Here is a 13,686-nt window from a genome sequence, read left to right as displayed (position 1 = left end):
ACATCCCTGCGAACGCTGAGCATCCTATACCATGTTGGAGCAATAAATAGTCAATAGTTGCCCTATTCCACAAGATAGCCTTTTTATATGATTGTATATCCAGCAGCATATCTTGCAGAACTGCACCAGTGACATTTATCTGTTTTACCATAAAACAGGCAAGTTTTGATATTGTCCTGTGGTTATATATGGCCAACCCTGGTACCCCTATCATAGATACCCCTAAACTCATGTATTCTGCTCTAGAGAGGAGATTCACATTATAGTCACAATTTTCTGGTAGCTGTAGGGAAGTGTCTCTTGTGTGTCGTGTCTGCATTGCTGGGAATAGTGGTATCATTGCTAATGTCAACCAAGCTATTGTACCGGGTCCCTCTGTAATATTGACTGGTATATATGTGTGACTAGTATTTCCACAGGCCAATACCCATCCTGTTGGTAGAGGTACATGTTTGTCTAGGGATGCTACTGTTTTTGTAATATTACATTGCATATTTGTTTTTCCGGAAACTATCTTTTTACAACTTTCTGGATTTCTATCATATTACTTTGCAGAGTCTCATATGTAGGACAGTTATAACGAGCATGATAAGGATTTACATATCCATATTTAACATCATGATCCTGCAAATCTGTGTCATTCGCTTGGGAACGTAGGAGCCCCGTCCATACATCTACTGGGGTGGGGACTGCAATTATCAAGGCACTACATTTCAGCCATCTCGAGGAATTTACCGACTGCGTCATCTCGTTGGGGGTCAAGGCTGTCTGCCTCCGTTAGTACCCCTTCTGTATCTTCTTCGAGGTCAAGGCTGTCTGCCTCCGTTAGTACCTCCGGGCCTCGTTGGAGGTCAGGGCTGTCTGCCCCCGTTAGTACCTCCTATCCTTCTTCAAGGCCAAGGCTGTCTGCCTCCATTCCTGCCTCCTCTCTTTCTCTCACAAGCTTCACTCGGGTGGCGTGGATCCAAATTGGAGATTGTTCAGTCAGCACAGCTGTTCTGGTTACTGCAACCACGGTAGTAGGTGGGCCATATACGAAATCACCTTGAGCTCTTCCTTTCTTCACTGTTTCGACCACCACCTCATCCCCCACCCTATATGGGTGGGTGGGTTCCTGTGGAAGAGAGGGAGACTTACAAGCAACTTTTTTCCCTCAGTTTTGTTAAGTACCTGTATCAATTTGGTGACATAGTCTTCCCTTATTAAATCAAGGTTTCCTCCCTGCACTATCATTGGACCCAGGGGGTGGGGAAAGGCCTTCCCATGAGTATCTCAATGCTGTTTATGTCCTACTCCGTGGAAATGTGCTATTAAGATGGAAGCACTGTGTTGGGGGATGCATAGCTTTCCCCTTTTTGCAGACTAATCCTGTCTTAGGATTTTTCTGCAATACTGGATAACACCAGTCTTACTGTTCCTGTTCAGTGGCATACCTTTGAAGATCATTAAGCATTTGCAACATCTCAGGGGTTGGAGGCATCTCCCAATGGTTACACAAACCTGTGGGGTTGCATTTGGCCACTTGTTTCGCAACCTTATCTGCCAGCGCATTGCCCTGTGAGACATGATCCTTACCATCTGCTGCCGTGAATCCTCTCCTCTGCCAAATCATACCATGGTCCCACACTACCCCATGTGCGCACCTACTCTCAGTATAAATGGTGACAGGTCTATCAATATGTAGAATACATGCTCTAGTGAGTGCCATGAGCTCAGCTGCCTGCTGTGTCGAGTGCGGATGCCCTTGAGTAGGCCTACAACATCATGAGTGGTGTGCAAAATGGTGTAATGTCACATTGTGAAAGGAGTTGCCAACTCTACCATCATAGCACAGGCTGCAAGAGAACACAGACATGCCGGCATCCCTTGAACAGGGGTGGGCATTACCTTTGAGAAAAATACACAAGGACACAACTTGCCTCCGTTTTCTTGTGTCAGTACACCCACCATGGTTTTACAATTTTGGCGTGCAAACATGTGGAAGGGCATATTATAGTCAGGGAGTCCCAGCCCTGGACTCGACATGAGCGAACATTTCAGATAATCAAATGCATTGTACATTTCAGAAGACCATTTAATCAAATCTGGATTTCCTTCCAGAGTGGCTTGCCTCAAAACATTGTCATAATAGGAGCAATCAGGAATCCATTGTCTACAGTAGTTTATCATACCAAGGGAAGATAACATTTCTTTCTTGGTGTGCGGGGTGACCAGACCCGCAATAGACTGGACTCTTTCTATGCTGATTCTCCTTTCACCTTTTGTGAGGACAAAGCCCAAGTATTCAACCTGCATTTTACACCATTGCATTTTCTTAAGTGTCACTTTGTGACCACATCCCGGCAACCATTGTAAACCATCCTGAATGCTGGCCTCCGCTGACATGCTACACAGTAACAGATCATCGACATATTGCATCAGCACAGAACCTTGGGGGGGGGGGGGTACCATGGTTTTAACGTGGCTTGGAGGACTATTCTGTACACTACAGGTGAATCAGCATATCCCTGGGGTCTACACCAGGTTAGTTGACATCCGACAAAGGAAAAAGCAAAAAGTTGTCTGGTTATCTTATCAACTGGGATAGAAAAGAATGCATTTTTTAGATCTATCACACTGAACCAGACAGCATCTGCAGGAATGGCAGATAATAATTAAGTGACATCAGGTACAACAGGGGCTATAGGCACAATGATGTTGTTGATGGCCCTTAAATCCTGTACAAAGCGGGTAGTACCATCTGCCTTTGTCACTGGATTCACGGGCGTGCTGTAGGGTGAAATCACCTTTTCCAGGATTCCCTTTTGTAGGAATTCTTCTATCATTGGTCTAAGTCCATCAAGTTTCTCTTTCAACAGCGGGTATTGTTTCTGGAACACTGAGATGACACCTGGTTTCGCAGTAGCTGTGTAAAGTGTGCAATCTATGAATCCTGTGTCATATTCAATTGAAAACCATAATGCAGGGTTAATGTTGTTAAGTTCTGAGTAAAGTCAAGAATCAGTGGCACTGGTGTAGAGATTGGAATGAGATCTGAGTGTACTCTTATGCCCTGATTTTTTTTCCTGATACTTGCAAGTCAAGCTTAATGAACAAATCTCTCCCTAACAGGCTGACTGGGCAATCTAGTATAATGCTAAATACATGATCTGTGATGTATTCCCTGTCCATGGTCTCGAGTGGTAGTGAGTCAGTTTTAAAAGGTTTTGTCAAAACCCCATTAATTCACATAGAAGGCTCAGATCCTCCTTCCTCCCACTCTTAGTCATCTAAGTCCACCCGTTTTAGTCAGACGCTGTGGTCCTCCTTCTGTCTGTCATTAGTGTCCCAGCTGCCCATAAGAACAGAGCTCAGAGGTTAAGCTTAACATTTAACACGTAACTGCAAACATTGAAACAAACAGATCTGACAATACAGACATGAACACACAAAGGGCCCATAAAAACTTTTCATTGACTTCAATAAAAAAAATGTACAGCTTGATCAATGCTGTTGGCACCAATAAAAACCAAAAACTTCCAATAAAAATAAAAATAAAATAAAATTCTCAATGCGCATATTATATGAAAACAAATACCGTATTCCATATGCATTCACATTCTCGTACTCATTTTCACAAACAGCTCATAACCTCGCCCTCATACATAAAAACTGAATTGCACACACAGCTCTGCTAAAAACATCTCTCAGGCTTCTTACATTTTTTAACTCCACTACAACTCAAAGCCACACCCATTCACATTCCACTGAATCATATATCTCTCAACCCAGTCACACAATTTCTTTGTTACATTCCAAAAACTTTTAGCACAGACAAACACAGCTTTCCTGGAAACAGGTATCCACACCACACCCAGAATTGCTAATGAAGTATGTCACTGTTTGTTGCTGCGTTTTACAATGTCTTCTGGTCATCACCCTGTGATTAATCAACTCTTATAAGAAGACAATATACATGTTATAATCATACAGTCATTTTGTTATTGATCTATGCTGTCTGAAGTCCACGTGGAGACGTTTACTGTAAGCATTAGCCTATCAGATAGATTGTTAATAAATGTGGAAATAATTAGACAGTCATTCTGCAGAACCGGTAGCCCTGCCTCCAGTTTCCAGCGATCCATAAATCTCCTCCAGAAATCAGTAACGCTTTCTGAGGGTTTTTGCTTACATGCTACGGCTACTGGGAGTGAAGACTTTTGTTTAAATACCTCTATCATGTGTCCTTCTATCTCCTTTCTGCATATAATCCATATCCCATGAAGGGTCAGGTTCAAAATACGGTCAGGCGGCAGTGTCGCCTAAGCATAGACCCTTGACCATGTCCATGTGATATATGCTATTGTCTCCTTCCCTGGGAAAGGGGTATACCGCTTCCATTGCCTCTGTCCACCCTGCCAAATTATCTACCCATGGGTTAACAAGGTAATACGTTGTAGGACTGACTCGGGCAACATATTGTTTACATGTTTCTCCTGGTTCTGGTTTAGGGTATTCTATCTTAGATTTTTTACTACCCATTATTAAAACTTATTTTCCTACAAAAAGAATTCAAAACAGTAATAGCAAAAAACAAAACAGAATGTTAGTCTTGGGACTCTTACGACCCAGCCTGTCACTTCCCCTTATATAACTGTGTTAGACAAAACAACTCATCATGCAAAACTTCTACAATTATCAAACAACTTATCATGCAAAACTTCTACAATTATCTTATTAAGAATCAAATCAAGCTGCAAAACCTTCTGTTCCCGGAACAGATCTTTTACGGGGCTCCCTGAGCCCTCTGAAGTGCACTTTTCTTGTTACTGGACTTCCCTGAGTCCTAAGGCAAAACTCCCTGAGTTATGCTTACTGTATCCCTGACACAGTACTTCACCCGAAGTCTATCTAAGGGTCGCTTATGTACTTACTTGAATCGAGACGTGGTCAGTGCCCTCGGAATGGCCAAAGGACAAAAATCAGTGTCTCTTGTTACCAAACTCGAGGATGACCTTCTCAATCCCGGACAAGAACCCCCAAATTGTAAGGAATATTCTTATCTTTCCCTTTATATTGTTCCACTGGTACAAGACTTCGGTATTCAGCCCGACTTGATTCTTATCTGGCGCCAGAGAGAGCACGTTGACACAAGACACACTTCTGTGTAGTTCAAAGTCACTCTGCATTTTTATTGATCTCGTGAGACATATATAGTCCCAAATGACATGATGTTTAAGTTAACCAGTAACACACGTCTTAGTCAGCTACACATTTCAGTTATCTTATCTTTTATTAGAGTCCAAGGCTATATGTGATATGTGAGCAAAACCACTTAGTAGTAGTTTTCCAAGAACTTTGCCCCCTATGTGTTCCTGTGTGTGTGATGTATTAATGTATAGATAGTGATGGAATTTAAGCTTATATAAAAAATAGGCTTTGGACTGAAATAGAACCTATCAGTCTACATCACAGGAGATGTCACTAGATGGATGAGGTATGTGGTGCTGTATTCTCCTGTATATTTTGAAGTGATGTATGTAATGTCCAAACACATATTTGTTTCATGGTAGGGTTGGGCGGTGGATTGAGAATTTGGCCCACCCTGCCGCATCCTGGCCCCAGACTTCAGGTCACACTGTGTGTGTTCTGAATTCTGGGGCCTTATACCCATCTACTACATCATCTGTACTTAGAGAGTTACCACCATGTTATCTGTGGTGTTACATAGGACTGCTACAATATCTGTAAATGGGGCGTGGCCACAGGTTGTGTGGGGGGGGCACAATACATGGCTCGCCCCGGGTGCTGGCAACCCACGCTACGCCACTGGCTGGAGAGGGTTCAGTGATGGGCAACTAAAGTAATAACTGGAATGGGTGGACTAGAGTACCCAGAAAAATTATCAAAATTATTCACTTTAGAAAAAATATGACTGAGGGGAGATCTAATAACTATGTATAAATATATCAGGGGTCAGTACAGAGATCTCTCCCATTATTTATTTATCCCCAGGACTGTGACTATGAGGAGGGGACATCCGCTGCGTCTAGAAGAATGAAGGTTTCTACACAAACATAGAAGAGATTATTTACAGTAAAAGCAGTGAACTCTCTGCCTGAGGAAGTGGTGATGGTAATTTCACTAAGAGCTCAAGAGGGGCCTGGATGTATTTCTAGAGTGTAATAGTATTACAGGTTATAGTTTCTAGAGATGGGTCGTTGATCCAGGGAGTTATTCTGATTATGTATTATTCAACAGTGAGAGCCAGAACTGACAAGTGCCTGCGCTTCAAATTACCAGGGATCAAATCATATTATTCAAAAAGTTAATCCTAAAACATAACATTTATTAGTAATGCAGATAAAATAAATTGTGTCCACAAATAAAGTGCAAAACAAAATCAACAATTGGGATCAAGGGTGTATGAACTCCCGATTGTACAACCATTAGTATCCCAAAAGAAAAATAAAAAAAAATAAAGTGCATGGCGGCACTGATAACCAACACGTCCTACCAGTACCAAAGGATGGTCACCAGATCCTTCTCCGATTACTTGAGCCGTATCATACCCATCTGAGGGTGATGTCCAACCTACAAGAAGATGGCAGTGATAATACGCTATGTAGGGTCCCTATTGATGCCCTGTGGCTAGCTAACCGCTTCACCCTGATACTAGGAGAAATGTAGCAGCCTGACCACAGGGCACTCGTCCTGATAAGGGCGACCCCGTCCGGAACCTGTCCCTCAGCAATAAAAGTCTGTATGTCCCTATATACAAAAAACACTCCCTACACGCATGTTTCACTGCAAGGACAACAGTAGTTCATCAGGGGAGATGAAAATATGTTGGGAATCAATATATATGGATAGACTACCGATCCTATACAACAAGATAAAGATCAGACCCCCAAAGAAATGGAGTATACGTCTTCTGGTAGAGAGGGGTACCAAGGTGGTGGGACCCCCCAAGGGCAACCTCAAAGATGGGAGGTCAAGGTAGTGCAGGGTAACGATAACAATCCCTGCACATGGGACGCCAACTAAACTGGCGCTCCCGCCTCATTTAAATAGTCACCTCGCTCTGTCTGCCGCTACGTGTGATACTCATAGTCAATGAGAGCACGCGCCCGCCTACACATCAGCACGGCGCATGCGCTCATCATGGATCCAGAGCGAGGCGTGGAGCACAGGGAAGTGCCAAAAGAAACTGAGCATTCCCACGCATGACCGGTCTCGCCCTGAATATCGCGAGATCGCGTCTGCCGGCCAAAACAACCATAGCATTGGGAGTGATTACCGATACTAATTACTCCTATGTGCTCACAGGTTGCGAGACAATTGGACGTCTTGCCACAACCGGAGCACATTGGTCCACAGTCAGACCCGAAATATGGTATTTAAGGCAATTTGCGATGATCAGTGCAAAGAAAAAACTGGTAATAGCCTAACAACAGAAACATTGACCTTTGACACTGACTAATAAGCATTATAGTGGTTATGAGATTTCTCCAGAAGATAGAAAAATAATAAATTAATAAATTGATTAAGCCATGGGTGGTGGCAAAACCCAGGCAAAAGATAGAAGACCATCCATAATATAGGGGGAAGTAGTTATCCCTAGTTTAAATGGTACAGTATCGGATCATGGGCATTGAGAGGAGAGAGGAACGTATCTCTCCGTTAGAAGAACAGTCACCAAGGGTCGCAGATTATTTACAAAAAACAACTAAAGCTCAGTTGTTCATTAAGCCCTTTCGGGGTGACCGTCCGTAGGAGAAAAATCCAACGTGCCTCACGCTGTAATAAAATCTTGTCCCAGTCCCCCCCACGTTTAGGGGGACTGACAGTTTCAATGCCCATGACTCTGATGACCCTAGGGTCTCCCAGATGGAAGTCGCAAACATGGCGAGCGACCGCTGTATCTCGGCGATTTTCAATATCCAAGAGATGTTCTCCTACGCGTCGACGAAGCTCCCGTTTCGTTTTGCCTATGTATTCTTTTTGACACATACAGGTAATTTTATAGATTACACCAGAGGTCTGACACGAAATAAAATCCCTGATGTTAAAGCTGCATTTTAGATTACTGCTGGTGAAGGTTTTTCCCGTGGTGATACTATCACAGGCCACGCAGCCACTGCACTTAAAGCATCCTATAGGTCGGCGACTCAACCAAGTATTTAGTGTAACAAGCGGGGAAAATGACTGTGCACTAGTAGATCCTTGAGGCTCTGACCCCTTCTGAAGGTCACCTGTGGATACTCATGTAGAACATCACGAACATCCGGGTCCATCAGAAGTATCGGCCAGTGTCGCCTGAGGATCTCACGTGATTCATTAGATGAACCATCAAATGTGGTAATGAATTGTATCTTTTTATCTCCTTCTTTTTGAGTGTCAAGAGTGTACTTCTTGGAGTATTGACTGCCCTCTGAAAAGCCTTTTTCAGAACCTGATCAGGGTAACCCCTAGCACGAAACCTTCGTTGGTGTCACGGCTGTATGTGAGCAACAAGAGCATACACAGTTAATAGAGCTACTGACCGGACCCAAACTAGGGAGGATAAAGGGTGACCCCTGTCAGACCCTCAAAGCTCTCCCTATGCTGCTAAAGCACATGCCCGGATCCAAATGGTGGAACGGGGCATGCCCACGTACCTAAGACTGATGACCACTGTAACCCCTACAATAGTGGAAGGGGCACGGCCACCGGTGCCCTGCTCAGTATATGGAGGGAACCGTGGCCGCCTCAGATCCAGTCAGAAAATAAACAGGTACACAACAATGTCTGCACACTTAGCTGAAGGAGCTGCAGCAGCAGAGAAGACGGATCCAAAGACAGCTGGCAATATCCGGAGTGCTTGCTGCAGCAGAACACAGGTCCAGTGAAATGATAGCTAACAAGTGAAGATACTCAAGCAAGAGCTACAACTCAAATGAGAAATATAATCCACACCCTAGAAAGGAGGAGGGGTGATTTAAAGGCAGGGAAATCAAATGCAGGAGGAACAGCTGGGAGGACTCCTCCAAGCTCTAGTAGTGACATCATCACAGGGGTGGAGAAACAGAGCTGTGAGAACGTCTCAAAGCTCTGGTAGTGACAGTCCCCCCCCCCCCCCTCTACGGGTGGACTCCGGACACCCAGGACCCACCTTCTCAGGATGAGCCCTATGAAATGCCCTGATGAGGCGAGTGGCTTTAATGTCCGACACCGGAACCCACATCCTCTCCTCAGGACCATAACCCTTCCAATGAACGAGGTACTGAAGAGAACCGCGGACAATGCGAGAGTCCACAATTCTGGAAACCTCAAACTCCAGATTGCCATCAACCAAAATCGGAGGAGGAGGCAAAGAGGAGGGTACCGTGGGCTGGACATATGGTTTTAAGAGAGATCTGTGAAATACATTATGTATCTTCCAAACCCGTGGAAGATCAAGACGGAAGGCAACAGGATTGATGACTGACAAGATTTTATAAGGCCCAATAAACTTGGGACCCAATTTCCAGGAGGGAACCTTCAGTTTAATATTTCTTGTAGACAACCACACCAGATCACCCACATTCAGGTCCGGACCAGGCACACGTCTCTTATCAGCCACACGCTTATATTTCTCACTCATCTTTTTAAGATTACTCAGAATCTTTTGCCAAATGGTAGACAAAGACGAGGAAAATCTCTCCTCCTCAGGTAAACCAGAAAGAGCCCCTCCCGAAAATGTCCCAAACTGCGGATGGAACCCATATGCACCAAAGAATGGTGACTTATCAGAAGATTCCTGACGACGGTTGTTCAGAGCAAACTCAGCAAGAGGGAGAAATGAACACCAATCCTCCTGGTTCTCTGCCACAAAACAGCGCAAATATGTCTCCAGATTCTGATTGAGGCGCTCAGTCTGACCATTCGACTGTGGGTGAAAAGCAGAAGAGAAGGCGAGAACAGAAAGCCTTCCAGAACCTGTACACAAACTGCGTGCCTCTATCGGAAACAATATCAGAGGGAATGCCGTGCAATTTAACAATATGGTCGACAAAAGCTTGCGCCAACGTTTTAGCATTGGGTAAACCAGGGAAAGGTACGAAATGAGCCATCTTGCTAAAACGGTCCACCACCACCAGGATCACCGACTTCCCTGAGGAACGAGGAAGATCAGTGATAAAGTCCATGGACAGGTGTGTCCAAGGACGGGAAGGTATGGGTAACGGGAGAAGGGAACCTGAAGGCCGTGAACGAGGGACCTTAGCGTGAGCGCACGTCTCACAAGCAGCCACAAAACCCTCCACCGACTTACGAAGAACCGGCCACCAGAATCTCCGAGCAATGAGATCTACCGTGGCTCTACTCCCGGGGTGACCAGCAAGAACAGTATCATGATGCTCCTTGAAGAGTTTGTGACGTAGCTCAGGAGGCACAAACAACTTCCCAGAAGGACAACGGGCAGGTGCCTAGACTGAGGCATCCAAATCGGAATATAGAGCAGAAACAACTACCCCCTCCGCCAAAATGGGACCCAGGTCCTCGGAGTTTCCTCCTCCCGGAAAACAGCGAGAGAGAGCATCAGCCTTTACATTTTTGATCCCAGGGCGGAATGTAACGACAAAATTGAATCTGGAGAAGAACAGAGACCATCTGGCCTGTCTCGGATTCATACGCCTGGCCGACTCCAAGTATGCCAGATTCTTATGGTCGGTAAAAACGGTGATAGGGTGCCTGGCCCCCTCCAACCAATGGCGCCATTCCTCGAAAGCCAACTTGATGGCCAACAACTCCCTATCTCCCACATCATAGTTTCTCTCTGCCGGGGAGAGTTTTTTAGAGAAAAAGGCACAGGGTCGCCATTTGGCAGGAGAAGGGCCCTGGGACAAAACCGCACCCACACCCACCTCGGAAGCATCCACCTCAACAATAAAAGGTAAGGAAACATCGGGATGCACCAAGACGGGAGCAGACGCAAAACTCTCTTTAATCTTAGAAAAAGCTGCAAGCGCCTCCTCCGACCAAGAGGAAAAATCCGCCCCCTTTTTTGTCATGTCAGTAAGGGGTTTGACAACAGAGGAATAATTCAAAATGAACTTTCTGTAATAGTTCGCAACACCCAGAAAGTGCATCAATGCCTTCTGATTCTCAGGAAGCTCCCACTCAAGTACAGCACGGACCTTCTCCGCAGGGGCGTACATAGAAATCATTGGGCCCCATAGCAAGAATCTGAATTGGGCCCCTTAACCCCGCCCACTACCTTGGCCCATCCCACCTCCTGCCCTGGCTCCTCCCCTGCCACACACCCATTTGCCAATAAAGAAATGTATACATGACCTACTGAGGACTCCAGCATAACGCAAACCGGACGGATCCGTTATGCAGGCCCTAGACTTCTATTATGACAGAATGAATAATGGAATGCCTATAAAGCTGCCTATAAAGGCATTCCGTTATGCATTCCGTCATGGAATTGCATTATGGTCCATGGTAACGGAATCCATAATGCAATTCACTATTTACCACCAAACGAAGCGTGAACGAATTTTAAAATATGAAATTTGCTCATCTCTAATTATGAACAGACTGCTGGCGGTTTTATTTGTGTTTTTGAGGTGACAGGTTCCCTTTAACAGCAAGCAGAGTTCATGGGGGGGCGAGGGGGAGGGCACATTCCTGAGTCCTCTATGAGCCTACAGTACCGCCCACCCCCACAGGAACTCTGCTTGCTGCTGCCCTCAGAAAGTCCTATACATGAAGTTCTGGAACTGGAACGTTTTATACAGTCTCTATTAGCACTAGCGTAATTAGAAATGACTGGGCCTCACAGGAAATTTTTGAATTGCCCCCCTCCCAGCTGTCCGGCACCTCTGACCAGCAGAGACACTTGACTTCCCTAATACAGTCCAATTATCGTCCAATAGAAAAGTCATGGAAATATAGAAAGTATACTGTACTAACCAGAAGACCTTTATTCTTACCTTTACTGTCAAAATATCATACTACAGTATACATATATTTCCATGACTTGTCTTTTGGACGATAATTAGAATTTGGACTGTATTAGGAAAGAAGTCAAGTGTCTCTGCCGGTCAGAGGTGCCAAACAGCTGGGGGGGGGGCCCGTTCAAAAATTTCCTGTGGGGCCCACTGCCCAGTCATTTCTAGTTACGCCAGTGCTAGGAGACTGTTATTAGTACACTACAGACATTTTTTTCATTGATGATCCCGGTTGTAAAGATAGTCCTACTGTGTGGACGACGGCTGGCAGTGGCACAGGTCCGGACTGGCTGTGAGATGATGGTTGTGGGTGGCACTGGCGTCTGTCGCGGCCGGGCAGCACAACTCACTCTAAAGTTCTTCCACTTCCATGCTGGGTGCGCGCCTGCTGCTTGCACTGGCTGGGCCAATCAGCAGTAGGATCTTAACACACTGCTAATGCTGATTGGCCCAGTATGTGAAGCAGTGCAGGCGCAGCAGACGCACGAGCCGAGGGAGCGCGGCTGGGTCCTAGGGAGCGCACAGTGTCAGTGAGTCAATGAGAGAAGTCAGGGGGGGGGGCGTGTATTATCGGCGGCGCTGGGAGCCAATTATAAGTGTGCAGACCGGCCCTGCAGTGAGCGCAGTTGCAGGGGGCGGGGCCTTCCGAGCGCTCCGGGCCCCCCCGGTGCCGCGGGCCCCATAGCAGTGGCGTACCCTGCCTCTATTGGCGGTACGCCACTGCTTCTCCGGATCCATGCGAAAACCAGAAGCAGAGAGGAGAAAACCCAGAAATTGAATCTCCGATACCATAAAAAGACATTTCTCCAGCTTGGCGTACAATTTATTTTCCCGCAGAATCTGCAGAACCTGAAAAAGATGATCCTGATGGGTCTGAACATCAGGGGAAAAAAATCAAAATATCATCAAGATACACCAATACAAATTTCCCCATTAAATGGTAGAAAATGCTATTAACAAAATGCTGAAAGACGGCCGGAGCATTCATCAGGCCGAAAGGCATAACGAGATTCTCGAAATGCCCGTTAGGGGTATTAAAGGCCGTTTTCCATTCATCCCCCTCTCTGACCCTGACCAGGTTGTACGCGCCTCTCAAATCCAATTTGGAAAAAACCTTGGCCCCAACAATTTGGTTGAAGAGGTCCGGGATCAGAGGAAGGGGATAGGGATCGCGAATCGTGATACGGTTCAGCTCCCTAAAATCTAGGCAAGGTCTCAGAGAGCCATCTTTTTTTTTAACAAAAAAAAAACCCGCGGCAACAGGTGATTTTGAGGGACTAATATGCCCCTTATCGAGACTCTCGGAGATATAGGTTCGCATTGCGATTCTTTCCGGTTGTGAGAGATTGTAGAGGCGTGCTTTTGGCAGCTTGGCGCCGGGAATGAGGTTAATGGGACAGTCAAACTCCCGGTGAGGAGGTAGCTCCTGAACACCGCTCTCGGAAAACACGTCCGAGAAATCAGAGAGAAATGATGGCACAGTTTTAGTAGACACCTCTGCAAAAGTCGCTGTGAGACAATTCTCTCTACAAAAGTCACTCCACTCATTTATTTGCCTTCCTTGCCAATCAATAGTGGGGTTATGTCTAGTGAGCCAGGGTAACCCCAAAACTAGAGGAGAAGGCAATCCGTTAAGGACAAAACAAGATATATCCTCCACATGAGTGTCACCTACAGCTAGCCGGATATTGTGAACAATGCCCTTCAGGGATCTCTGTGAGAGTGGAGC

The sequence above is a fragment of the Bufo bufo genome, chromosome 11 (genome assembly GCF_905171765.1).
Source record: "Bufo bufo chromosome 11, aBufBuf1.1, whole genome shotgun sequence".
Classification (NCBI taxonomy): domain Eukaryota; kingdom Metazoa; phylum Chordata; class Amphibia; order Anura; family Bufonidae; genus Bufo; species Bufo bufo.
This window is presented reverse-complemented; position numbering follows the sequence as displayed.